This window comes from Protopterus annectens, chromosome 14.part0 (assembly GCF_019279795.1).
Source record: "Protopterus annectens isolate FY-2018-M chromosome 14.part0, PAN1.0, whole genome shotgun sequence".
In the NCBI taxonomy this organism is placed as follows: Eukaryota; Metazoa; Chordata; order Ceratodontiformes; family Protopteridae; genus Protopterus; species Protopterus annectens.
Window position 1 is genome coordinate 394,469,492 of NC_056748.1, and position 27,595 is coordinate 394,497,086.

Genomic DNA, 27,595 nt, shown 5'->3' on the forward strand with positions numbered 1-27,595 from the left:
ATCCCTCAAGATTATTGTGGTGACTCCCTTCTGGCCCTGACATTTGTGGCTCTCCCTTCTTTTGAAAATGGCCAGAAAAAATCACCACAGGCTTCCTCACAGGATGGATCTACTCAGACGATATCAGGGGCAGGAGTGTTTGATACACTCTGACCCCAGTCAGCTTCAACTGACTGCCTGGATAACATGGCCTTAATTCCCTTTAGGCACCTGTTTACAGAAGACACGTAACAGCTACTGATTGAGTCAAGAAAGCCTACTACTAGAAAATCACGTTAGCAAATGGAAAAGGTTTTCTAGTTGGTACCAATAACATAATCAGCACCCATTCAGGACTAGTGTTGCTCTGCTTATCCAACATTTGTTAGTTACTCTCCTATGGTCTTTCTTACTCCTCATTCAAGGTTCAATTTTCATCCATTTTAACATGGCTGCCCATGAATCCTTCTTTGTCAGTGCATCTCCGTGTGAAAATGTGTTTGAAAGGTGTTTTGCATAAGAGGCCTCCAAAAAAAAACAGTGGCCCCTCCCTGGATCTTAATTTTGTGTTAGAGAAACTAGGTCTTGCTCCATTTCAACCATTTAATCTGTCTGACTTTTGATTTTTAACAAGGAAAACTGTTTTACTGATTGCTCTTACTTCTGCAAGAAGGGTATTTGACATGTAAGCTCTTACGGTAAGTCAGTCCTATCTCATTTTCAACACAAACAGGGTTTTTTTGAGAACCAATCCTTCTTTTATGCTTGAAGTGGCATTTGAGTTTTCTGTAAGCCAAACTGTCCATCTCCTCATTTTCTTTCCTGAACTTAAATATGAGGGAGAAAGGATACTACATACCCTTGATGTCCACAGAAAACTCCGGTACTGTCTTGACAAAAGTAAATCTTTCAGATCTTTGGATCATTTGTTCATTTTTTGTGAAGGTGAGAAGAAGGGACAACCTGTGTCAGAAATGACTATTTTCAAAGGGTTGTCTCCGATTATTACCTTTTGTTATACTCACCACAGCAAAACTATTTCAGGCGGGGCCATGGCCCACTCTACCAGGGCCTTGGCTTCATCAATGGCTTCTTAGAAAGGGTTGGATTCTAGAAGTATTGTAGAAGCAGAAATTTGGTCCTCTGTTCATATATTTACAAGCTTGATTCCTTCTTTACGTCTAGATCAGACTTTGCTACGACCAGTTTACAGAAGTTCCTGGACCCTTTCCTTTCTACCTCCCAAATTTAGTAAGTATGGGTGATCTACCCATATAGCTAAGGCTACAGCAGCAGTGATCAATATGTGAACATAGTACAGTTGTATAAGTAAATTTACCATAACTGTAGATATTTGAATGTTCACTGCTACAGTAGATACTCCCTCTATCCCCCTTGATTTTTGGTTTGTTGCTTATGCCAGCACTTATTTTTGTTGTTCCTAGCATTGCTATCTAAGGGCTCAGCCTCCCTTTGTCTGTTGGGTGGAAAGCTGTGAAGAACTTGGCACCCAAACCTGTCTTTTTAGTCAGCTCAGCTCGAGCTGACTAACAGTTTGGGTGCATGGAATGTGACTTGAAGCTATTGAAGTTGACTGGTTGTTATTACCTAAGCAGATATAACCCATATAGTTAAGGCAACTGCAGCACTGATCATTTCAGCATCTACTGTTATGGTGAGTTTACTTACACAACTGTACTTTCTAGAAGGTTATATCTCGGTAGTATTGCTAAACATGAAGATTGCTTTTGGCACATAATTTTCTAACATCAGAACAGGAGATTACTCCTGTTCATTATTGGTAGGTGCAAAATTGGCATTGAGGGATAAAGTACTGATTGTGACCTAGGTGATCCTGGTTCATTTAGTGGCTTAAGTATCTTTTGTAGCTGGTACTGTGAGGATGTGTATGCCCTGTAGGTGGGGGGAGGAGCAAGTTACAAATTGCAATGACTCCTTGGAGTAGCAGTGTCATATGCACTGCAAACTCGTGGTAGGTGTTCAAATCATCAAGTTTACTGTGTGGGAGTAGCCATTTTCACAAGTGCACAGAAGTATGCATTTACTTGTAGAAAAGGCATGGTGGGCCCCACTATGATGCAGGCCATACATCCTATGCCCTAGGGTGTGGCATTAGGGCCTTACCAGCAAGTCCTCTGATAGCTGCCTGTATGAGAGATCTTGAAACTGACTCAATTCCAGATGTATGAATGAATGGGCCATCCAATGCAAGAAGGTAATAGTCAGCAGGTAAGTAAGGGGAGAAAGACAAAAAAAAAGAAAATGTTCAGTACAGAGTGACATTCAGTTTACATTCAAACTCTTGTCAGAAGCTTAGTAGAAGAAGAAGCTCTCTTTGGTTCACTATTTGGACAGCTTATTCCCTTGAAGCATTCTTTGAGTGCTGCCATGGTTGCAGCCCCTTGAGTAGTCATAAGCTGGAAGAGTTCTTCTTTGATTCCCCACTCAGGGGATTGTTTCCATTATCATGGAGTTGAACATGCTTTGCATGAGTACATGTTGCACCGGGCATCTTTTCATTCTTAGTTTGACAACTAATCCATTATGCCATATTTGAACAAGCACAGGGCACACAGTACTACTTCCATTGCAGAGGGATGTTTTGTTTTTGTCATTGGGGCATAGACAAGGGACATCACTACCAGCAAGTCACATCCAGGTTGAAGTAAATTTGCTGGCAGAGGTGCTTCTCCACTCTTCTCCCGGAGCTACATATTCATGAATTTCATATCTTCTGGAAGTAGGACATTCTGGAGTTGGAACAGTTTTCTATTTGGAAGAAGGTGATGATCCACTTTCCTGAATCTTGCAGCATAACAAGGGGAAATTAACTACGGAAATGTTTTTGTGTCATGAAGTGGGAGATTCTTGTACACCCTTCTCTCCATTCTGTACGTGTCCTTGCTTTTGTCAGACAGTGCAGAAAAGGAAAACTCTGCAGCCTCATAATTCCCTGGGGGCTGAAAACCAAAAGGATGCAGTCTCATAGATCTTTGATGATGCACAAAGCTCTTCTGGTTTTACCCAACAGGATTCTTCACTTCTTTGGTGAAAACTGGATTCAGCACAAGTTTAGCTGTTGCAGTGGACCCTCAAGTTTGATCATGGCAAGTCTTCTGGATGGGTTGTCAGACATATATGATGCTACTAAGAAAGCCTTCCAGTTTGCAGATATTCTGACAAGTGTGAAGGGTCTCTGTAACTTTGCCTGACAGTGCCCCGTTCAGTTTGTTTGCAAGCAGTCCTGACCTATTTTAGGCATCTGTACCACCCTGGACCTCAGTTTTTCTATACTCAGGAAGCATGTGTCAGCTGTTATTTCCTATCTTGACTATGTGGAGTGTAGAATAGCAGTCCAGCACCAGCTTATCAAACATTTCCAATGGGTGGGGTTCATATCTGCCTGTCTTGAAACTTCTCTCTTCCATGAGATCTGAGCTTCGCAGTCAGCAAGCTTATGCTTCCACCATTCAAGCATTCTGATTTGGTGGCATTGAAGTTCGTATCTTGGAAAACGCTTTTCACTCTGGCCCTCAACTCTGATTAATTGGATCATAGAGATCCTGACCCTTATGTGCTGGGACCATATGTAGCCTTTATCAAGGATCATCTGTCCCTTAGGATCAGCCAACATTTTTTCCTTCAAAGTGGTGTCTTCATTGACCGTGTACCAAGTTCATTCATTTCCAAGTTTTCTTCATTGTTGTAGAAGTAGTGGGAAAGAGAATCCATTATAATTTAAATGTCTGACAGTACAGCAGATTGAGGTTGTGAGTTATTAACAAGCTTCATCCTGTGGTTCATGGTTCGATTTTGTCAGCCTCCATTTGTCTGCTATGTGAATGAGCAAGTCAGTTAAACAGACATAGGAGGCTACTAGGCTATTGGCCCCAAGGCCCTTATAAGCCTAGCCAAGAGTTTAGCCCATATTAGACAAATCAGCACCCATTGCCTCTGTCCAGCAGGGACATGGTGGAATCCCAGGGGTATGTTTTCTGTTTCCCATTTAGTTATCCAGGTTGCGCTTAAAAAGGGGGTAAAGAGGTACTCTGCTTGATGTGGAGAGGGAGTCTGTTCCATAGATGAGGGAGTCTCTGGGACACACATCTGTCCCGCCAACAAGTCCCGTTGATGTCACGGACCAGGTTGAGGCCACGTGTGCGGGTTATTCGAGTGGAGCTTGACTTCCGGATATGCAGCAGTCCCATCAAGGTGGGGTCCATGATCACCTTGTATGCCAGACAGAGGTCACCTCTGAAGAGTCTGTATGAAACTGAGTAGAGGGATAGGGCTTTTAGCCTATCTGTGTATGGTAGATGTTTGAGGCTCTGGATTCTCCTGGTGAGGAACCTCTGTGATCTCTCCAGCTGCTGCATATGCTTTACGAGGTACATGCCGAAAGATGCTTTGTACTCAGTAATGGGCCTTATAAGGGAAGAATACAGGGATGTTATGACCTCCATGTTCCTGGATGAGATACCCTTACTTATGAGGTGGGCCATGTAGAAGGCTTTCTGTACCACGGAAGCAACATGGTGGTCAAAAGTCAGGTTGCTATCAACCTGGGTGCCTAAATCTCTCACGACTGATTGAGTGCTTAGGACGTTGTTATTAATATGATAATTTGTGGGGACGTCACTCTCCCCAAAGTGGATAATGATGCATTTTTTGGTATTCAGCTTGAGGCCATGTTTCTGGCACCAGTCATTTGTCTGAGTGAGATCCTCTTAGAGTTACTCACCAGTCACTTACCAGTGATTCCCATCACTAGGAGAAGTGGTGACAGCACCCAACTTGCAGTTATCTGCACACTTGGTCAGCCATAGCCCACTGGTTTTGGCCTGCACCTCAGAAAGGTATATCCCAAATATGAGCCCCTAAGACCGAACTGTGGGGGTACGTTGCTTGTTACGGGTCTTGTGCTTGAGGTGGCTTCCCCTATTTTGACTACGTGGGTTCTATCAGTGAGCCAGTTTGCTACCCATCTGGTAACATATGGATTGATGCCTAGTTGAGAGAGTTAATTTATTATGCCTGAGTGGGGAATAGTGTCAAAGGCTTTGACCAGGTCAAGGTAGGCAGTGTGCCCAGTCTTCCCCTCATCCATGGCTTTGGTGACTGTCTCAAAGAAGTTGACCAAATTTAGCAGACATGAACCTCCCCTTGATGAAGCCAAACTGTGTAGGGTCAAGTGTTTGGATGTTGCCAATGTCCTTGTTATCGTTGCAGTGGAAGTACTGCTGAAATTTTTCAAACCTATCTCTGGTCATGTACTCCGCTATTGGGAAGCGACCATATACATGGTGAGTTTCCCAGTACTGCCTGTATTCAGGAACATGTACAATCGACATGTATATTCTGACACCTAGAAATGTGCATATGTCTCCTGGGCAAACAGGGCTCCACCACGTTTCAACCTACCCTGCTGCAGCCTGCCTCTGTGCAGCATAGCAATTGGTTTCATTAGCAATAAGGGTCTACAGCTGTTCTGGGAACATCAAATTCAGGAAGTCCATCTCTGTGCTATCTGAGCCCAACTGGTTTACTGGTCCTACTGGCCCCACAAATTCCTCAGTGTGTAAAGTTTGGAGGTGTTTTTCCCATGTGATCTACATGGTGGGCATGCTCGGCGTACCCGACTGGGTCATGTGGAACAGTTGGGAATGGAAAGGGCTGAAGGGTTGAGAGTTGGTGCTCTCTCAGTGCCAGTAGCAAATGTACTGCATGCAGTTGTTAGTGAACTACTAGCAGACGTTCCCTGCTGAGGCACAACCATATCATTGCCTGACAAGGAGCTACTTGGACTCGTATCTAGTGGATTTTCTGCATCCCAATCACCATACTCTGGACTACTTTCTACGTGATGCAAAGTTGAAGACAGATCCACACCCTTGTCAGCACTTGCAGTGTCATGCACTGTGGAGGACTGCATTGGTGTGTCAGTCATGCCACGTGCTTTCTTGAACACAGGTAAAGGCAAGTCATCGTCTGCGTTATACTCTGACTGCAGTGGGTGGCCATCGTGTGTGGCCACCTTCCTTAGGAATGCAAGTGGCACCTCATCCTCACTGTCATGATCAGTGTCCTAATAACTGGTCAGGTCTGCTTTGGCATCTCGTAGTTGTCTTCCAGGAATGGCGGGCACAGGGGCATCATCCGTATCACAGGCAATGACCTATTTATGCAGACCTGCGAGTGGAATCTCATCCTCTGTGTCATAATCTTCATCCTCACTCTGGCTGGCATTATGTGGTTGGTCAAGGTACATACCCATGTCTGAACCACTGCTACGACCATCAAAGTCAGTTTCCTCACCCAACAGGTAAATGCTGCTTGCTTTCTCAACAGATGGCATATTCGGTGGTGGCTGTGTTGCTTTACACTTGAAATCACACCTGAAAAACACAATGGTATACAACATTCTGATCTAATACTATGTATTGACTGTGTGATACAGGAAATTATTACATGATACAATGTTCAAGTGAAGTAGTTCACAAACATATGAAGCATAAATATCCATAATCAGCAACAGCCAGTCAGATGCATTGTTTGTTATGGTAAAAGGAATAAACAGGGCTAAACAGTCCTATGAAAAGAGCAAGAACATTAGCTCCTATCCACAAAAAAAACACACACATATTATCTATATATATATATATATATATATATATATATACACACACATATATATATATATATATATACACACACACACACATATATATATATATATCATACATACACACACAGATATATACATGTGTGTTTGTGTGTGTGTGTGTGTGTGTATATATATATATATATATATATATATATATATATATATATGTGTGTGTGTATATATATATATATATATATGTGTGTGTATATATATATATATATATATATATGTCCCCAGCTACCTTACACCCTGGGTAGCTCGCCAGATAGCTATGCAAACAGTCTAACAGCTGAAATATGCCTCTCACATCTCACCCACAAATTGAGGTTTAAACTTATTTAATGCTAAATAAGAGCAGGACTAAAATCAGTAACTCATCAAAATGACTTCACAGTTCAAAAGCACAGGAAATATTTTACCACAACAGTGCAGGATAGTCTCAAATAAATCAGTACAACATATGAGTTTAGATATTGTCATTGGCTTTATAGGTAAAAACAATTTGTGGTTGCACTAGCATCTCAGTGCCCAAAGTCAGATGCAGTTCTGTTACCTGAGCATGACAGATGTCTGCAGGAACATACTCCCTTCACTGAAATGCAAAGGATTACAACCCCATGGCCTGCCATGTCTGGGTGTAGACAGTACACTCACTAATGGACAGCAGACGTGCTGCTATTATGGGAATGTGATCAGGCACGGCCACGTTGGCTATTAGCAGATGATGTGGCTGACCTACGTGCATGATGATGACATTCCCCTCCCAGCAGATGTCCCATCACAGACACTGCTCACTTCATGACAGACACACCTCCCTCCATTACAGATACCCCTCATTCCAATGTGCTATTCATTCGATTCAGGGAATCGGCAACACAGTGGAGATAGTAACACATGTCAGACTGTGCCAAATCCACAACCCAGAGCATTTGTCTGGAGTGCCTTTCTAAATGTGCCTGTGCCTCCATGAAGCCATAAACATATGTTGAGTGACACAGCAAGAGGCACGTGCACCAGGTGGAGGAGGGACAGCAGGCCCCCTCTGAGCACCCCTATCAACCTTCCTGCATTGTACTTCGTCAACACTTATGCTACAACCAGACTCAACAGGCACTGAAGAAGCAGTAGCCACGCTTCCCTGCTCAATGTCATTGCCTTCCACCTGTCCTATATCTGTGGGCTCAGTAGACTGGGTAGGCATAGCCCTACTGGCTGTGTCCAGGGAAAAAGATGGGGGTGGCTGGATGTCAACATCTGTGTCAGATTCAACCTCAGCACCCCCAGACTGTGCCTCAGTTTCACCACCATCATGATCAGTGTCTGTCTGATTGATTAATTGATCCATAACCACCAATTATATAATTAGATTTAACAGTCTAATTATGTGAACCAATATCCCCAACCAAAATCTTTACTATATATCGTTACTATCTATAAAATTGTTACTGAAGGTTTTAACTTCCAATTGGAGCATTGATATTAAAAGTTCTTATAACTCCCTTTTCATGCAGAATCTACGTAAATAGAATCAACAATATGTAAATAAATGCACTAGAAAAAAATATATGCTACAGACTAAGGCATACATACTTTCTTTTACAGTTGAGATATGCATGCTCAATTTGCTACAACTATATTAAATAACAAGTAAGTGAAGAATGAGGGGGTTGCTTGCAATGACTCCAAGCAGAGAAAAAAACACAACCTGGCTTGTGCATTCATCAAAGTGATAACAAATTCTACTTATGTTAATAATAGTGACAGCAGCTGAGACTTTTCCCAGAAAATTGATAATGACTCACTGCTGTATTGTAACTGCACGTATTGCTAATGTGATAATGACCTTCCTTTCATTACTGCAAATGTATGCATATTGAGACACAGGTGATAATTGCTGCACATAAGCTGTTGAGTAGGCATTCATTATATTACATTGTGCAGCTATTATGTAACACTGACTCAGTATCATCAGTAAGGAGAAGACCTGAATCATTCATTCAAACAGTATAACACTTATATATTACTGAGCCCTTCCTCCCACCTAAATTCCACACATGACTGACAAATCCAGGAGAAATGCACCAAAAATATGGTAGCTCCATGCTGTCAGTAGTCACCTAGTGGTAACATTTATCCCATTCAGGCAGTATAATGACAAATAGAATAATACAAGTAGAAGTTATTTCTTGTCTTCTGTGCTGTACTATGAGTAATGTAAGCCAATGTAATTTGCAGACTGGCTTTGTATATGTCCCCAGTAACCCCTCCAGTTGTTTGCATTCTGTATGCACATGCACAAAAATGAAACAAATTGGCCCAGCAGTCACTTCAGCAGTGAGACCATGTATGCACAAGCACTTCCCTGATACACAATGAATTATTTCCCCAGGCAACATCCTCGTAATTATGTCCAGGTATACATGCACCCAAAATGACTGACAGTGACTGGATGGTTTATAAATGATGTATAATGTTTACAACTATAGTTGTTTCAATAAAAACAATTGCATGAAAATCTCATGGACTGTCATTCTTCACTGACTATGATCCTCAGTGATTTAATGCTCACTCTAAAGCCACAAACACTGCATCAATGGGCCCAGACAATATCCTAGGATGCCTTCTAAATAGCATGAAACATCACCTGTCTGGGCCCTAGAATTGCTATTTAACTATAGCCTCCAAACAGACTTCATGCCTCATGAATGGAGAGCAGCTACAGTCATACTTCTGCACAAATGTGGGCCATCTGCAGACCATGGAAACTTCAGACCCATAAGTGTCTCTAGTCTTATATGTAAAGTCATGGAAAAATTATCATGGACATGATCAGTAGTGATAATAGTGACCCTCCAGACACTGGACCCAACCCAGTTTGGTTTTGTTAAGGGCAGATCATGCCTACTCAGCCTTGTGGACTTTTGAAAATGGCACCAAAGCAATGGATGAGGGCAAAATGGTTGGTCACACTGCCTACCTTGACCTGGCCAAGGCATTTGACATAATACCTCATGCGGGCATTGTTGACAAACTAAAGAGGTTAGGTGCAGACCCATATGTTACCCGGTGGATAGCCAACTGGCTCACAGACAGGATGCAGGAAGTTAGAACTGAGGAGTCCACCTCTACAAAGAGGCCAGTCACAAGTGGAGTCCCTCAGGGATCAGTCCTTGTACAGCTCAACAACTGGTGTCAGAGCCATGGAGTAAAACTAAATGCCAAGTAATGCCTAATAGTTTCCTTTGAGTTTCACTGAGTGCATTTCTTCCTTTGGTATGTGCCTAAGCAGACATATCCAACAACAGAAACATCCATATAGGTTCCCACTAAAAGAATACAAGGCTTAAGTAAAATGTCCTTTGCAGAAAGTCTCAAGGCTCTATACCTGTATTCTGTCTCCTACAGGATTTGAGGGGAGATCTATTTCTGACATACAGGGCATTCCCAGACCCCACTCTGATGGACCTCCTGCATATCTGCAAAACAAATAGCACCAGAATTACCCATTCTAAAGAATTAAACCTTGCTTGTGATATATATAGGACCTGCTGGAGACACAGGTATGTATCCCATAGATGACCCCATCTCTGGAACAGGCTCTCTCCATACATGTGAAGCAGAGTTCCTCCCTAACCCATTTCAAGTGTAACCTGGACAGTTTGATGGGGAACAGTAAATTGAGCCCTGGTTTGGCAGCTATGTCTTTAATGGATACAAGCAATCTATAAATGGTTCATCTCCCAGTCCCTAGATTGTAAATTTTTAATCTCCGAAGCCCCTACTTACACTTATCAAGGATATCAGAACTTGTCAGAGATTTGGGATGCATGGCCAGGCTTAAAATGGCTCTTCTGATTGTTAGCCTAGTAAACCCCTATGAACATATGAGGTTTCTTGCTATGTGAAGACATGCACAACTGCATTGTAACTGAGATTTTCTTTCAGCACAAGTTGATCAGTTACAGCACATAGCAGACTTTCAGATATGTTGGTAGCTATGAAGGTATATCAGTATTTGTCAGAGACATTTTTACCTCCAGATAGAGTGTCTGTAAACCTCAAACATAACATTTTGAAATTCAAACCCCAGGAAACAAGATAAGTTAGAACTTTACAATCTACTCAGTTTCACCTTCTTTATATTCCAGTGACTGTGACATTTTTATAGATGTCTTAACTGAGTTGAACATAAATATCAATCCTCTTTTTATGGTGCATATCAATTGCCTCACTATTAGTTGAAAGAATACACAACTAATAGTAAATATGAAGAACAGTTCCTCCTAGAATGAAAACTCAAATTGTTGACCAGGCAATAGCAGGTTAAATGTACCTTGGGAACTAAATGTTTTTTCAACCCCCCCCCCCTGAGAAATTCAGTCTACTGCTGACAGCTACCTATATACCTTGAAGGGGCAACTCAATTGTAGATCAGTTGAGTAGGACTTCACTAGACCCACACAAATTGATGCTCCACAGAAAGCTATTTCTGTCATTGATAAACAGATTTAGTGCACCAGATATAGACCTGTTTGCTTCTCTTGACAGAAATAAACTGAGTGCATTCTACTCCAGAGCAGCTCAAAAGTAAGCTTGGGCAGTGGATGCATTATCTGTAAATTGGAGGGGCCTGTATTTGTATAGGTTCATAGGTTCATACTAGGCTATCTGCCCTAGGGCATTTATAAGCCTAGCCAGAATGTGTTTGGCTTTCACCACCCATTTTAAATTAATTTTGCTATGCCCTTTTTTGAGGTTAGTATACTGTGCCTCTGTCTAACAGTGACACAGAAGTGATACCCGGGGTAAACCTACGATTTCCCATCCACTCATCAAGATTCCTCTTGAAGAGAGTCAATGAGGGACTCTGCCTAACCTGGACTGGGGTTTTATTCCAGAGTGAAGGGAGCCTCTGGGTTATGAATCTGTCCCTCAAGCATGTCCTATTTATTTCAGTGCTGAGGTTCAAGTCTCTCGAGCGTGTAGCTTGATGGGATTTGGATTTTCTGAGGTGCAGCATGTCCATTAATTCCAGGTTGGACATGGCTTTATACGTCAGGCACAGATCGCCTCTGAACAGGCGGTATGCCACTGAGTAGAGCTGGAGTTTCTTTAACTGGGCAGCATATAGCATCTGTTTGAGCCCTGTGATCCTCTTGGTGAGGTACTTTTGGGGTCTTTCCAGTTGCTGCAGGTGTCTGGTAAGGTACATCCCAAAAGGGGCATTGTACTCAATTATGGGCCTGATGAGGGATGAGTAAAGAGGCACGATGACCTCCCCTGATCTAGATGTGCATCCCTTCATGATTAGGTGGGCTATATAAAATGTTTTTCTAACCACTTTGGCCATGTGGTTGTCAAATGAGAGATTGCTATCAACTTGGGTCCCCAGGTCCCTAATTACTTCTTCTGTACTTAATGGATTACCACCTATGTGGTAATTTGTGGGCACTTTGTTTTTGCCAAAGGGGATGACTATACACTTTTTGGCATTTAGCTTTAGTCCATGGCTCTGGCACCAGTTGTCTGTTTCTATGAGGCCCTTTTGGAGGATGCTTGTGTCGGCTGGAGAGTCGATTATGGCGCCCAGTTTGCAGTCATCTGCGAACTTGGTCAGCCACAGTCCTTCCGTGTTGGCCTGTACCTCCGAGAAATATATACCGAACAAGAGAGGTCCCAGGACTGAGCCTTGTGGGACGCCACTTGTAACTGGTTTGGAGTCTGACATGGCTCCAGCAATTCTAACCATGTGGGTTCTGTCCTTGAGCCAGTTTGCAACCCATCTAGTGACATAGGGGTTTATATTTAAGCTGGTGAGCTTATCTATAATGCCCGAGTGGGGTATTGTATCGAAGGCTTTTGCGAGGTCCAGGTAGGCTGTGTGGACCACCTTCCCCTCGTCAATGGCCTTGGTGACTGTTTCAAAGAAATCAACCAGGTTTAAGAGGCAGGATCTGCCCTTAACAAAGCCGAACTGGATAGGATCCAGTGTCTGTAGGTCCCCAATATCTTTATTTATGAGGTCCATGATGATCCTTTCCATAGCTTTGCAGACCAAGCTAGTCAGGCTTATGGGGCGATAGTTTCCAGGATCCGTTGAGGCACCACCTTTGGGGAGAGGGACCACGGTTGCTGTACGCCACTCTTTGGGTACATATCCTGTAGTAAGGCTGAGATTGAACAGTAGTTTTATGTTTGGGTTTAGCTCTTCTTGGAGTTCATGTAGGACGCAGCCCCTGACACCGTCTGGTCCCATTGATGCTGTGTTTTTTGCTTTGGAGAGGGCGGCTCTTACCTGAGCATCTGAGATGTCAGGGGGGGCAGCACTCTGCTGGGATAGATATTTGCCCTTTTGGTGGGGGGGAGTTTGCGCTGAACCTGTTAGCTAGGATGTTGGCAATGTCTGTGGGTTCGGTGTATTTTTTGTCATTTTGGACTAATTCTGAGCATATCTGGGAATTACCACCCAGGTTCCTAACATAACTAAAGAAAGCCTTGTGATTATCCTTAGTGTCCTGTGCAATTTTTCTCTCGAAGCTGGCCTTAGACGATTTTATGAGTGCCCGTAGTTTTTTGCTAATACTGATCAGAGATGCCTTCCCTTTTTGGAATTTTGCTCTATCGTTTAGTAGCTTCCTCCTTCTATTGTATAGTTTGTTTATGGCTGGGGTCCACCAGACATGACGTCTGCCTTTGGAGGATTGGGTCTTGATTTTATTTGGGATCGCATGATCCATGCATTCCTGAAGGTGTTCATAGAATGCATTTATAAAGGATTCTGCAGTCTGGGCCGTATTTTCCACAGGCCCGGGGGCTTTGAAGGATTCCACCTCGGTTTTGAGGAGTGTGAAATTTGCTTTAGAGAAGTTTTTCACTGTGGTTTTCTGGGCAGGGGGTGGGGTCGGGATGTGAATATCCAGTGAGATTAGTTTATGGTCTGCTCTTACCAGTGAGGGATACACTTCTGGTCTGGAGCATAGAGTCCCCATGTTGGTGATGATCAGGTCCAGTATGTTTTCCCCTCTTGTGGGAGTGGTAACAAGTTGTTCCATAGCATTTGAGTTTATAAATTCTAGGAACCTTTGGGCTAGGGTGTTGGAGCTAGAGTAATGCTCCCAGTCTATGTTTGGGTAGTTGAAGTCGCCCAATATAATGGTGTTTGGAGAGACCTTCATATTTTCCAGTGTTCTCAGGAAGACCGAGTGGGGTTCCTGGGTTAGGGAGGGTGGTCTGTAGCAGGCTATAAACTGGAAGGCAGTTTTACCCACTGTTAGTTGCACATGGATAGTCTCTGATGCTTCATGCTGTGCCACCAACCTGGAGGTGTGGGTATCTTTGACGAATATTGATACTCCCCTCCTTTTGTGGGTCGGTCCAAGTTTTGGGGCCAAAAAGCATGGTATGAGGTATAACCTGGTAGTGCTGGGGTGCTCTCGGGAGCCTTGAACCAGGTTTCTGTTACTGCACAGATATCGATGTTCTCCATGCTAAGGAGAGTTTCGAGTGCGTGCATCTTGAGGTTTAGACTTCTGGCGTTGAGTAGCATTACTCTTAGTTTCTTATCCCTTGTGATACCTATGGAGGTGGGTGTGTCTTTTGAGCCTTGCCTAAAAAGGCACTATGGGGGTAGCAAGAGCCTTTGCCAATATCCGAAAGCCCAGGGGTGACAGGTGCAAGCCATCCCTAGCGAAGCATCGTAGCTTGTCGAGCATGTCATCCCAGGCTGACAGGCATTGGATCCCCTTTGAATGACACCAATACTTAAGCCAGTTGTTGAAATTGATCATCTTGTCTTCATATTGTGGCATCATTCTTGGTGAGGGTAAGATGCTACTCAAGGTCTGGGTCATGGTATGCTTTTCCTCTCCTTCCCTCACTCCATAGGTTTACCCAAAAATAAGGGAGGGAAAGCCAGAAGTAATACTGAGTACCCATTTTTGGTGAAGTGAACATTATTTCTCTATCATGATCCAGCTGGCCAGATAAAAGTAACCTGCTATTTCAGCAAGAATGCCTTTTAATGCAGTGTCATGATTTCCTTGTACATCCCAGCCTGTCCACCCTGAACCTAACAGCATGGAGGATACATCTCTTCTTCCCTTTGGGCCTTTATGTTCTAGTTATGTGCTTAGCATTAGTCGGATGCCTAGCTGATCAAGTACTGGGAAATTATACTTACACGAGACTGATGTGTCCTGACTTTCAGAGCTGAGTACCCTTGTCCAGTGCCCTGGCTGCTGTCACCTTGACATTAGACATATTGATGTACATTGCATATAGGTGTGGCATATGCCGGTGCCATCTTTATTTCTTTCTTGCCATCCATGAGTTTGCTGCATGAGAGTGTATTGCAGTATGCCATTGGTCCAGGGTCTATATTGAATCCGCGAATGTTCACAATGTCGAATCTGACATTGCCGACATGTGAACAACGAAACCACAGAACATCAAAGAGGTAAACAGGAAATCTCCGTAGGGGGAGATTTCCATTTACTTTAATGTAGTGCAGTCTCAGAGTTGGTATATTTAAGTAGCGGGGGGTGTGGGGGGTGCTTATAGCAAGTAGTTTTGTTTTCTGACCTTTTTTTTACTGTTTTTATTAGGTATTTGATGTTACTGGACTTCAATGATATGGTGTCGATCATATAGTATTCGAAGTTCAGTAACTTCAAGTATCTAATGTAGACCTATTGGTCCAGGCCTTCATCTGGAGAATGTTGAGAGAGAATTATCCCATTGGAGACCCTCTTTCATTCCCTAAGTTTCCAATAAAAGACTGATTGTTTTTGGGGAGACTTCTGTGAAAGTGACTGCCAGATGTAGAAGTATGTGGGGTATGAAAGCTATTCTCTGTCCTTGTATGCACCAAATACTTCACAGAGACTTCCACATCCAGTGTGTCTTTTGCCTTGTTCCAGAGCACTACTTGGCTAGCTATAATGTTTACCAAGGAGATTTGACTGAAGACCATGAAAAAAAAGACAGTAAGTTCTCAGGGCATACCAGACCAACCAAATGTGTGTAGCCTTGTTAAAATCATCCGTAGTGTTTGTAGATCTGCAGCAACCCAGTACTGTCTAGATATACCAGGCCAAACAAAGGCACATAGTGTCTGTCTATATGCAGCAATCCAGTGGGGTGGGGTGGGCATTCGTCCCAAAAAGAGAATAATAAGTGCATCCATAGAGAGAGAGAGAGTTTATAGCAAGCATTTGAGTCTGAAGCCATCATATCTGGGGAGGTCCTGAAACAGCCCCAGCCATGATATGTTATTACCATGGCCTGTAACATTCTCCATCCAGAGGCTGTCATACCTGTGGCACCTAGCATGTCCCACCGGACCAAAGACCAGTCTCTGTATTCCTTATTAGATGCTGACTCCCTTCCACTTTGAATGTAGTTTGATTATTGAAGTAGGGGATGGCAGAATCCTCACAGTGACTTGTAGAGCGGGCACCAATGCCTTCAAGTCAGAATCCATGTCTTTGGATTTTCAAATGCTCAGGGGATGCCTGTCTACTTAAGATTCTTGCTTCTGTACCAAGGTACTTTTTTATGCCTAGAGAGCTGCCTTTTGGCTAGTCTGCATGTCCCTAACCATGACCCCAGCCAGCCTCCTTCCCATGACTTGGCTGAGTTGGCTTAGGGTTTTTCTCCAATTTCTTCATAATCTGCAGCTAGATATAAAACAGCAATGTGATGTCTGGAGTCCTACCCCCCCAACACACCCGAACAAACATTAGGAGAGAGGCTTTACCACTGAGAGATTTGGACTTCTCTGATTTTAAGAGCAGGAGGAAGTGCACTATAGGTTGCATCTTCCTTCCAGTCTAATGTTTGACACTGATGATAAGAAATTTGGCCTCTAATTACCCAGGAAAGGACATGTCATTTGGGACAATGTTTATGTGATGTGAGAATGCAAAGTGGCAATCTCAAGAGGCCTCTCAATCCCAGAAGAAATACTAGGACCTTGTGGGACTTGGGCACCCAAAGTCAGTGGTTGTCTGTCCAGACCAGAAAGTTTTTTTTTTTTTTTTTTTAATATGTCTTTCATATCGTGTCATTGGAACCAGATTCCCAGCCCCTGACCCCAGGAGACCTGACCCATTCTGTAGGGTTCAGGAACTTCACAAATTTCTGTATGAGAGCTCTACTGCATATCCAGGTACAGTGCAAAACTGCTGTGAGAATTAGGCTGGTTGCAGACTTTGAATATTTGTACAATTATAGGGAAAACAGAGTGCTAGCTAGGTTTGGGAAAAAAGTATGTACCATAGCAGTCCTGGCCCCAGGACCCTGAATGTTCAGACCCACATTCTGAGGCATCAGGAGTCTGTCACTGAATAAAGCCATGATAGCTGTGGGTGAGTGCAGTATGAAACCTTGAGGGCAGCTGTTATCAGCCAGCCCCACATTGTTTTACATCTGGGTAAGCATGCTGTAAAATGTGGGCATGGTGCTGTGGGTACAGTACTCAGGGGCACTGCAGCAGGTCAGTTATTAGGAAACAGTTTTGGTAGAAGAACCTGTCTCTGTCTGAGGAGGTAAAGGCGTAACTTCATAATGCCCCTTTGGATAAAGATTTGCTTTTCAGACCCCTGTTTTTATAATGCATTTAAAAACCTGAGGGGCAAAAGGAAGACAGTGGAGTCAAGTTCTTAAAAATGAACAAGGAGAAAGAGAGCAGGGAGAAAGAAACAAAAAGAAAAAGCAGAAGCACCTGTTTACATTAGTGTCCTCATTACACTTAAAAATACCTGAAAAAATATTTTATAACATGCAGAGAAAAACCATGCACCACATAAGTAATACTGTTAAGAATACGTTGTTTTACTTGCAGTTAACTGTCTCCCTCCTCTTCCCCCTTTTGAGTATTTTTCCCTAACATTAATTACATGAAGTAGGGCATATGCTTTAGAGTCCCCTACAAGTTTAACAAAGTCCAATATTTCCAGATGTTCTTGTTCTATTCCTATTCATCTCTCAAACCCTGTCTCTGCTTCATCTCCTGTGCACTCTCAATTCTTCTGGTTCAACTCCTATGCTTTTTTTTCCTCTCACAAGCATTTCCAGTTGAAAAACTGGGAAAGATTTCACTGGCACAGTCTCTCTTTGGTCTTTATTACCAGAATAAAAAGAAGCAGAATCTCCTTCTGTTTCACAGCTCACTTTTTGTTGGACAAACTTTTGTATTTCTTTCTTAGCATGTACTTCATTAAGAAATGTGTTTGTTCCTCCAGGGAAAACATTTTGAAGATAGCTGGGTACAGCAGTTTGAATCTCACACCTGCTTCTTGACATTTCCTATGTAACAGAATGCATTTATTCCTGTTCTGCCCTGGTGTGCAATGAATAGTCATTCTCCACAAACACTGTGCTGTCTCCCACTTTTAGTACTTTGTCCCTTCTGCCACAGTTTTGTCAGAAAATTCCTTCTACTGGTAAGATTGCATTTTTACTATTAAAGGACTAGATTGTTTTCTCATAGCCAGGTTTGGAGTGTACACACAGTGTGCCTTTTCAATTAATTCTTTGTGTGAAATATCAGTCCAGTAGCTTATTTGTGCTTTCATGAAATTAGTATAATCTGTTTCTTCCAGCTTCTCGAGTACAGCAGAAAATCTCATGTTTTCTCTATGTGCTCTGTCCTCTAATTCTATTATTTTTTGAAACATCTCTTCTTGTGCAATCTCATATTTAGCCAGCCTTTTCTTCATTTCGACCTCTGAGTTTTGCAGTTGTATCATCTCATCTGATTATCTGTTTAAAGCTTCATCCAGCCTTTTATTATTTGAGTTGATATACTCCATCAGTGTTTTTTTTTATTTTAGTCAGGTCTGTATGTAATTGCTTTATACTTTACTCAAGGTTACCAGAAGTCATGTCTTTAGGTTGCAATTTTTTTGCTGAACAGCTACATTACTTTTCCCAGTCAGTATTTTTCATCACCTTTTGTAGCTGATTTTCCTTCAGGTCCTCTGTTTCTTTTTTCCTGGCATCCAGGCAGTGCACTTACTAGTCAGTTACTGAAATTTACTCAGAAATCCAGATCCACTGGCTTTCTCTGTTAAGTTTCTGATTTCACACTGGGAGAGCCAGAATGAAGCTATTACTCAATGTACAGTCATCTTGGAAGTATATTTTCATATTTTCAAGCATAGTAGCGAAACACAGTAATATTTTGTGAATTATACATGGAGTTATAACTTCCCATCCACAACTATAAAAAAACAGGCTTCAGGTAGATCAAAATTCGTTCAAGTTCAACTGCTCCCAATCCTACCTCTCCCTGCCTCTTCAATAATCTCCTTAGGATTTATTTTGCTTATTTATGTGAACATTTATGTATTTTTATATTATCATATTTTCTTTCAGTCATATCCTTGTAAGTCTAACTAGCTCCAGTCTTATGTTTTATATCAGACCCCCTATTTGTTCCCATGGGCCCCTTTTTATTCTGTACCACCTAACTCCCCCTTCTTCACATATACTCCTTTCCTTGCAGGCTGACTAAGACACTAAAGATTGCACTACTACTTTCTTTAAAGGCTCCTGGGATTTACATTCTTCATGATTGCTGCCTTATTTAATAATAGTTATTCCCACTAAATTTCTGTTTTCCTCAGGAACATGTTTTTTATTACTCAGTAGAAATAAAACCTTGGTTAACCTCACTGCGTAAGGAAGTATGTTATCCAGCATTCACTGTTCCTGCTCCTTAAACCTGTTTAGGCTTTGACAGTCCCAAAAGGTGTGCGCCCAGGTATTCTTCTCCTTGATGCCACATCTTCAGCACCTTTTTGTGGTTCCAGGGAACATTTTTGCCAGTGTATAAAAGTACCTACACAGACATTGCCATGCAGAGATAATTCCTGGTAACTGAATTAGTTGTGCCTACTCACTATATGTTATCTGTTTTGTACCTCCTTTGCTCATCCTTCTTTTATTTTACTTGTATCCATCTCTTCCTTCTGTCTCAAAAGTTTATATCATTTCAAAACTCCCTCTCTTTTTACGCATTCTTATTCCTAATCTTGTATTATTTATTTCCCTGAGAATGTCTGACTGCTTTTGTTTTTCATCTTCCATGAATTCTTCCTTTTAGTCCTGTCTCCCACAGCTACCTGCAGCCAATAGTTTGCTGCTTCCTGCCTCCTCCCCCATTTTGACAGTACTATCTCCATGTCTCTATCCTGACTTGTCCCGGCTGTAGGGAATAACTGCTCGTTCCATTCCCTCAGTGCCTTCAACTGTCAGATTGCAAATCAACTTTTGCAGTCCATCCAAAGATGGCAGTTCTAAGTAACATCTAGAGAAGTCTAGGAACACTTCCATAAAGTCTTCTTCCCTTTTTAACCCTTTATTTACTAATTTAATCACAGTTTTCCAGTCAGCTTGGTATTGAAATCCATTTAGACTCAGTATATTCACCAGTTTGATATGGTTGTAGATACACATCAGTATCAAGAACCCCTAGCTCTCCTCTCATTTTTACCTACTTGATGTTTTTTTGTTCTATGCTAGGCTTTTTCCGCAATGTACTTTTTCCATATCCCCAGGTATTTTAACAGAGGGCAGCAACTTTACTTACCTATCAGGGAATCCTCATCTGTCTAGTAGATCAAATAAATGTTGCCACTTCAGAAGTCTTCCTCTAACACAATTGCCATTTATTTCCCCTCCTTTTGAGCATCCTGCAAAATCATTAGCATTTTTAAAATATGATATGCTCTTTTTCTTCACACATCCATTTTGGTCTGCATGACTTAAAATTGAGATTGGTCTGTAGGAGGATGGCAACAGCAGATTCTTTCCCTTTTTGTACCACAGTAGTCACCACTTCTTTTTGTGAATTTGGCATGGTTCCCTCCCTCTCAGATTCTGTTAAATACACTGTCACATATTATTATCACTCTTTCCTTTGCTGCCCTTTCATAGATGTTACACTGCTGCAGTCATTACACCTGGGTTATCCTGCCGTCAGGCGGTTCCCCAGTCGGTTATCCTGCCGTCAGGCGGTTCCCCAGTCGGCCTGAGTTCCAAAGTCTTGGTCTGGCGTCGGTTGCTGTCGCCTCCTTCCTGACGTCAGTGCGATAGGGGTGTATAAGATGCAGCCGACACCATTTTCTTCAGTCTTTCTTGCCGCGCGGTGCCCAAAGCAGAAGCAGTTCGCAAGTGCCGGTCGGCCGACTCCTGAGATTTTCATTCCGAATCCAGAACCGAAGTCTTCTAAAAAAGCTAAGTACCCCGTTGGGGAAACTTTTTCTTGCCTCAGACCGATGTCAGTAAAAGCTAATAACTTTAAAAATATTTCTTGTGGAAAGCAAATACCTCATAAGGATTTCCACTCCTATTGTATTCCATGCCTAGGCCCTGACCACAACATCACTGGTTGTCAGTTTTGTGCTAGGTTTAACAAGCGCACTATTAAACGTCGGTTTGATTTTGCCTGACATTATTTTGGCAGAAAATTCAATTACACCATGCCGTCGGAACTTCCGACGACCGCAGTTCATAAAAAGCACAAGGACAAGGACAGGCATCCGAGGCCCAAAACTGACGACGAGGCCTCTTCTTGGCTGGTCGCCGGTTCTCCGGTTTTCAGCGAGGCGCCTACGCAGCCCCTAACGACCGCTTCCACAGAACCCCAGACCGCCTCCGACTCTCACGTGGAGCTAGCTGGGCCTTCGGACGCACTAGGCTTTCAGCTTTCCGATCCTAACCCTACAGAGGGAACCGAAGTAGCTGAGCAATCCACAGCTACAGAGGGTGTTTTCAGACCTACCCAGTTAACTATTAAACCCTCTGCTAAGTCTAAGCCCCCCTTAAAAGCAAAGAAACAGACACAACTCTCTCCAAGACAGGCTTCCATGCCTAAGAAGCAAATGCTAAAAATGGCCGAGGACCTAATCACCCTGATCAGGGGGTCCCATCCCCCTCCTGATAAAAGGCCCAGACAGGATGCAGACTATGAATCTTCCGACCAGGTGTCCATTTCCTCAAACTCTTCCTCGGACCTAGGATATTCTTTACCCCCTTATGAGGATTCTGATGCTGAGGAATCAATTCCATCAGCCTCTCCGCCTGAGGATTACTCCTTTGGGGAGACCTTACATACCATGAGGGAGCACTTCCATTGGGAAGGCCAGGATTACTCAGAATCCAAGAAAAGGCTCAGAGACTTCCTTTTATTGTCTCAACACAGACCCCTTGCTATCCCGCCAGTTTTAGATATTGTGGATGATGTGTACACTGAATCCAGTTTAAACCCTGACTCCTTACCCCCAGCCCCAGTTAAACCTGACAGATATTACAGAGTCCCTGACTCTCACAAATTTCTGTACAAAAGTCCTGTTGCTGACCCTGAGACTATTTCTCAGGGATCCAAAGGGATTAAGGCCTCATCAGCAAAAAACCCAGTTCCCTCTGACAGAGATTCCAGAGCATTGGACAGATGGGGAAAGAAGGTATACACGTCTGCAACTTTAGCAATGAGAGCCTTGAATTGCCAGTTTCACATGCTAAAATATCAGCAATTTTTAATGTCTCAGTTGAAACAAAAGATGCTACCAGATTCAGATCCTCCTAATTTTAAAGAAATGCAGGATTTATTGCATGCAGCTGAACAAGTGGGAAAACATACTTTGCAATGTGGGTTTGATTCCTTAGAGGCCTCCTGTAGAGCAGCAGTTACAGGCTCTGTCATTAGAAGGCATGCTTGTTTAAAAGAACATACGTTACCAGATCGTGTTAAGGTCAAATTATTGGCTGCACCTTTGCAGTGGGATGTGCTGTTTGGAGTTAAGGCAAAGGAGGTATTAAAGAAGATGGAGGATAAGGCAAAATCTATGCAAACGGTGAAAGATTTCTTACAGGTTCAGCCTCCGCGTTTTAGCAGAAATTGGCCAACAAAGAATTGGTCCTTTCCAGCCACAGATAGACCTCAAAGGGGCAGATACAGATGCCCAAGAGGTAGAGGTCAGGCACAAGGCCCTTACAGGCCTCAACAATGGGGTACGCCAGGCCAGAAAGAAGGGGAAGACAGGCCTCAACCTTATAAAAAGCAGCCTAAATGACTTTCCACTACAGCTGCCAAACAGCTCTCTCTTGGCAGCCCCCTTAGGAGGAAAACTGTCACTTTTCTATCACAACTGGCATTGCATCACCAAAGACAAATGGGTTCTCAGCATTGTATCTCAGGGTTACAGGTTCCACTTTCACACTCTGCCAATTAAAAGGAATGCCAAATCTGCCACCAAATCAGTGGGCAGAGGCTCAAAAACAAATTACTGCACTCATGGACATGAGAGCTATTCAAAAGGTACCACCACAGGAACAAGGACAAGGATTTTATTCAAGACTCTTTTTGGTTTCCAGAAAGGACAAAGCCTGGAGACCCATTCTGGACCTTTCTTCACTAAATACTTACCTGGATGTTCCGAAATTCAAGATGTTGACACTACAGCAGCTTCTTCCCATGCTGGGCAAGAAAGCTTGGCTCGTGACTTTGGACCTCAAAGAGGCATACCTGCATGTCCCTATCAGACAAAACTGCAGAAGATACCTCAGATTTCTAGCTGGTTCAATGCACTATCAATTCTCTGCACTGCCCTTTGGCTTATCTACTGCGCCCAGGGTCTTCACAAAGTGCCTGGCACCAGTAATTGCATTTTGCAGGCAAAAAGGAATTCAAATTTATCCATACCTGGACGACTGCCTGATTCAAGCAGAGAGCAAGGACATTCTTCTAAAGCATCTGGTGTACGTAAAAAAGTTATTAAGTTGCCTGGGGTACACAGTAAACGAAAAGAAATCAAAACGAGTGCCCACACAACAGATAATATTCCTGGGTGCCAGCTTGAACTCAACGGCCCAGATGGCTTATCTCACGCCAGACAAGCAAGGACAACTGACTCAGTATTTTCATTTAATGGTAACAAAGACCCAACTCCCTGCAAGAAAAATTTTGCAGGCCTTGGGCTACATGGCATCTTGCATACTACTAATTCCATATGTTAGACTGTATATGAGGAAACTATAATGGTACCTAAAGAGTGTATGGTCTCAAATCTGTCAAAGTTTGGAAACAGTTATACCACTAATTCCTTGCCTACAACAGGAGTTGCGATGGTGGGCACAAGCTTGTCACCTCAACAAGGGACTGCCTTTCACTCAACCCACAGCCAGGCAAACACTGACAACAGATGCATCGGATTACGCCTGGGGAGCACACATGGCAGGAAAATGTATCCAGGTCGAGTGGGTCACAGAGCAAAGACATCTCCACATCAATCAAAAAGAGATGCTAGCTGTACAAAATGCTATTATAGCTTTCAAGGGCTTGCTGCATCCAGGACAATTACTACTAAAGACAGACAACACCACAGTTATATGGTACATAAACAAGCAAGGGGCACACACTCCTACCCCCTCTGCAGACAAGCCATGACCTTGTGGAACACAGCTCTAAACTACCAAGTTCATCTGCAAGCACAATTCCTGCCAGGAGAGAAAAACACACTGGCAGACAACCTAAGCAGAAACTTCATGGATCCCCACGAATGGGAATTGAACCCAGAAATATTCAGAATGATAACACAACAATGGTGGAGCCCGGACATAGATCTGTTTGCTTCCCCAATTAACTGCCAATTACAGAAATTCTGCAGAAGGAGCTACCATCCACAAGCTTGGAAAGTGGATGCCCTCTCATTCAGCTGGAAAAAACTACAAGTATACGCTTTCCCTCCTTTACCTCTCCTTCCAAAGGTACTCATAAAAGCCAGGCAGGAAGAGCCAAAGATGATTCTGATTGCACCAGACTGGCCACGCCAGTACTGGTACCCAATCTTAAAGAACTTAGCACAAGAACCACCCTGGATTTTGCCTCAAATCCCACAGTTGCTGACACAGCACAACAATCAGATACTTCACAGCCAGCTAAAGACCTTAAATCTAGCTGCATGGAAAATTCCTTAGTCAAGCAAGCAATGCCTCTCTGCAAAGCTGTTATGGATGTCATTCTGGAGGCCAGAAGGCCTAGCACCAGGAAAGCATACTCGGATAAATGGAAGAGATTCTGTGCCTGGAACCAAGTGCACAGCCTTGACCCTTTTGTCCCAAACATTCCTCAGATACTTCAATACTTAACTGATATGCTGGACAAGGGCCTCTCCTTTTCATCCATCAAGATCCGCGCCTCAGCTATTTCTGCTCATTACAACATGGATCCACCAATTTTTTCTAATCCTTTGCTCAAACAGTACTTCAGAGGGGCTAAAAACATAAGACCGCCCTGCAGAGCTCCTACACCAACTTTTGGGACCTCAACTTTGTTTTGGAAAAATTAACTTTACCTCCTTTTGAGCCAGCTAACACAGAAGAATTAAAATACATCTCTTGGAAAACTGCTTTGCTACTGGCAATAACATCAGCACGAAGAGTTTCAGAATTACAGGCACTAATGGCAGTGGAACCTTTCCTCATCTTCCACCAGGACAGGGCGTCTTTAAGAACTAACCCTACGTTTATGCCAAAGGTGGTATCAAGTGTGGTTCTAAACCAAACTATTCACTTGCCAACTTTTTATCCAAAACCACAGAACAAAGGGGAGAGACTACTACATTCTTTGGACATTCACAGACAGTTATGCTTCTACTTGGACAAAACCAAAGCTTTCAGAAAATCTGAGCAATTATTGGTAGCATACGCTGCAGAAGCACAGGGAAAAGCCATTTCAAAGTAGACTATTTAAAAATGGGTAGGACACTGTATACGTTTCTGCTATACCCACCATGGGAAACCTGTACCTAGCAGCATTAGATCTCACTCCACCAGGGCAACAGCCACTTCAACTGCCTACCTCAGAGGAGTACCTACCAAGGATATTTCGGATGCAGCAACATGGAGTTCTGTGCATACCTTCACCAAACATTACCATCTGCCTTTATACTCCAAATCCAGAGCTGGCTTCGCCACTGCTGTACTGCAGGGCCTTATAGCCACCCCTAATGCCTTATAGATCCAGCCTCCCTACCTCAGCTTTGGGATTCCACCCAAGTGTAATGACTGCAGCAGTGTGACACGATAAACATAGTGCAGTTTTGTACCTACCATAAATGTAGATGTTCGAATGTAAACACTGCTGCAGTCCAGGTTACCCTCCCTCCTTCCCCTCTTACTTTCTGGTACTTACCTAGGTCATCTACCCTGTATTACCTATGGGGAGTATTTGCTGGTAACTAAAAATGGTTGTTTGCTTTTCTTTTGTATTTTTTGCTAGCAATTTGAATTGCCTACCTATTTGGGGGCACGTGACATCTGGGGCAAGAAAAACTAAAGAAAATGGCGTTGGCTGCATCTTATATACCCCTGTCGCACTGATGTCAGGGAGGAGGCGACAGCAACTGATGCCGGACCAAGACTTTGGAACTCAGGCCGACTGGGGAACCGCCTGACGGCAGGATAACCCAAGTGTAATGACTGCAGCAGTGTTTACACTCGAACATCTACATTTATGGTAGGTACAAAACTGTACTTTGTGTTGGTAGGCAGTCACTTCCCTGTGTTTTCCCTTTGGCAGTTTTTCACATATCATTTCCATGTGTAATAGGCATAAATAACTTCTGCTCTTCCTCCTCTTCCTCTATAATGGGTAGCGCCTCCTTCTTCCATGGTACCACATTATCAACATAAACCCAGTTAATAAGTATTTAGAATTAAACTGAATGGACTAAAGGAATGACTATAACACTTTTTGTTCTGATTAATATTATATAAATATTTTGATGTAAATTACAGTTTACCTTTGCAAAGGCGAAGCACACTAGTGCGATTGCTCATATGAGTGAATCGTAACTACGAAAAACAAAACCACGACAGTTTTCAGTGTTTGAAAATCAGCAAATCGAAGTGCAGATTCACTGATTTTCGAACATAAATGGCGAAAAAAAATGTAATGAAGTGTAAAGCAGGGGGGCAAGCACCCCTGCACCCCCCATGTGGGAGCTGCACCCCCCCTTAAATATTCTAACTCTGAGATCACACTACAGTGGGGAAAGGGTCCATTTTCTGATCCTCACTATAGTGCAGTCCGCCCCAAAATGTCGAATCTGCAATGAGCGAATATCACTGTGCATTCGCTCATTGCACATTCAATCCTTTTTGCGTTCGACGTTTGCAAACTTTGAAAACATCCTTTCAAACATTTGCTGTTCGCCCATGTGCAAAATGCACACATGAATGTAAACCGTAAATTACATGTTATTTTGCAAACTATGCTAGTGATATTAAAGTAAAAAAGTACTTTTTCTTAACTTTAATATACCCAGACTTTACATTGTAACAGTGAGAAAGGTTTGAAAGAATCAAGTTAAAGTTAATATAATGTGATCTCAGGCTGCCATATTTTTTATATACCTATATATATATATATATATATATATATATATATATATATATATATATATATATATATATATATATATATAAAATTAAAAGGTGATTTTCCCCCTGTTTTTGTAGAGGTAGCTGTATCGATTAATGTTTTTAGGTTAAGCTGTAGAGAATATCTTTTTAATGCAAAAAAAAAAAAAAAAACTTGAAAGAGTGAATGATGAAATACGTGAAAAATGGTAGTCTTTTCTTGCATTTGCAAAGTGAATAATTTTTTTTTTCCCACTAGCACCTGTTTTTACCTGAAGACAAGCAGCCTGACAGTGCAGGCAATTAATCATGAGAGGTCTGAACATTGTGCTCTTGAGAGAAATATACAGGATGCAATGTCATTATCTTTTAAAGGGATGTTTATTTATATCTTTTTGTTGACCATGCAAGCCCACTAGCTAATTGTCCATTTTCAGGAGCAACCTGGGAGAACAAACTGGTTAGGTGACTTGCTCGTAGTTACTCAATAGGCAAATAAAGGTG

The 27,595-nt window shown here is 42.6% G+C and overlaps 1 protein-coding gene across 1 annotated transcript in view; it reads left to right on the forward strand.

Annotated features, from left to right (window-relative positions):
• Positions 1-27,595, forward strand: part of CCAR1 (cell division cycle and apoptosis regulator 1) — a 2,906,903-nt gene that overhangs the window by 1,350,922 nt on the left and 1,528,386 nt on the right. The window lies entirely within an intron of this gene.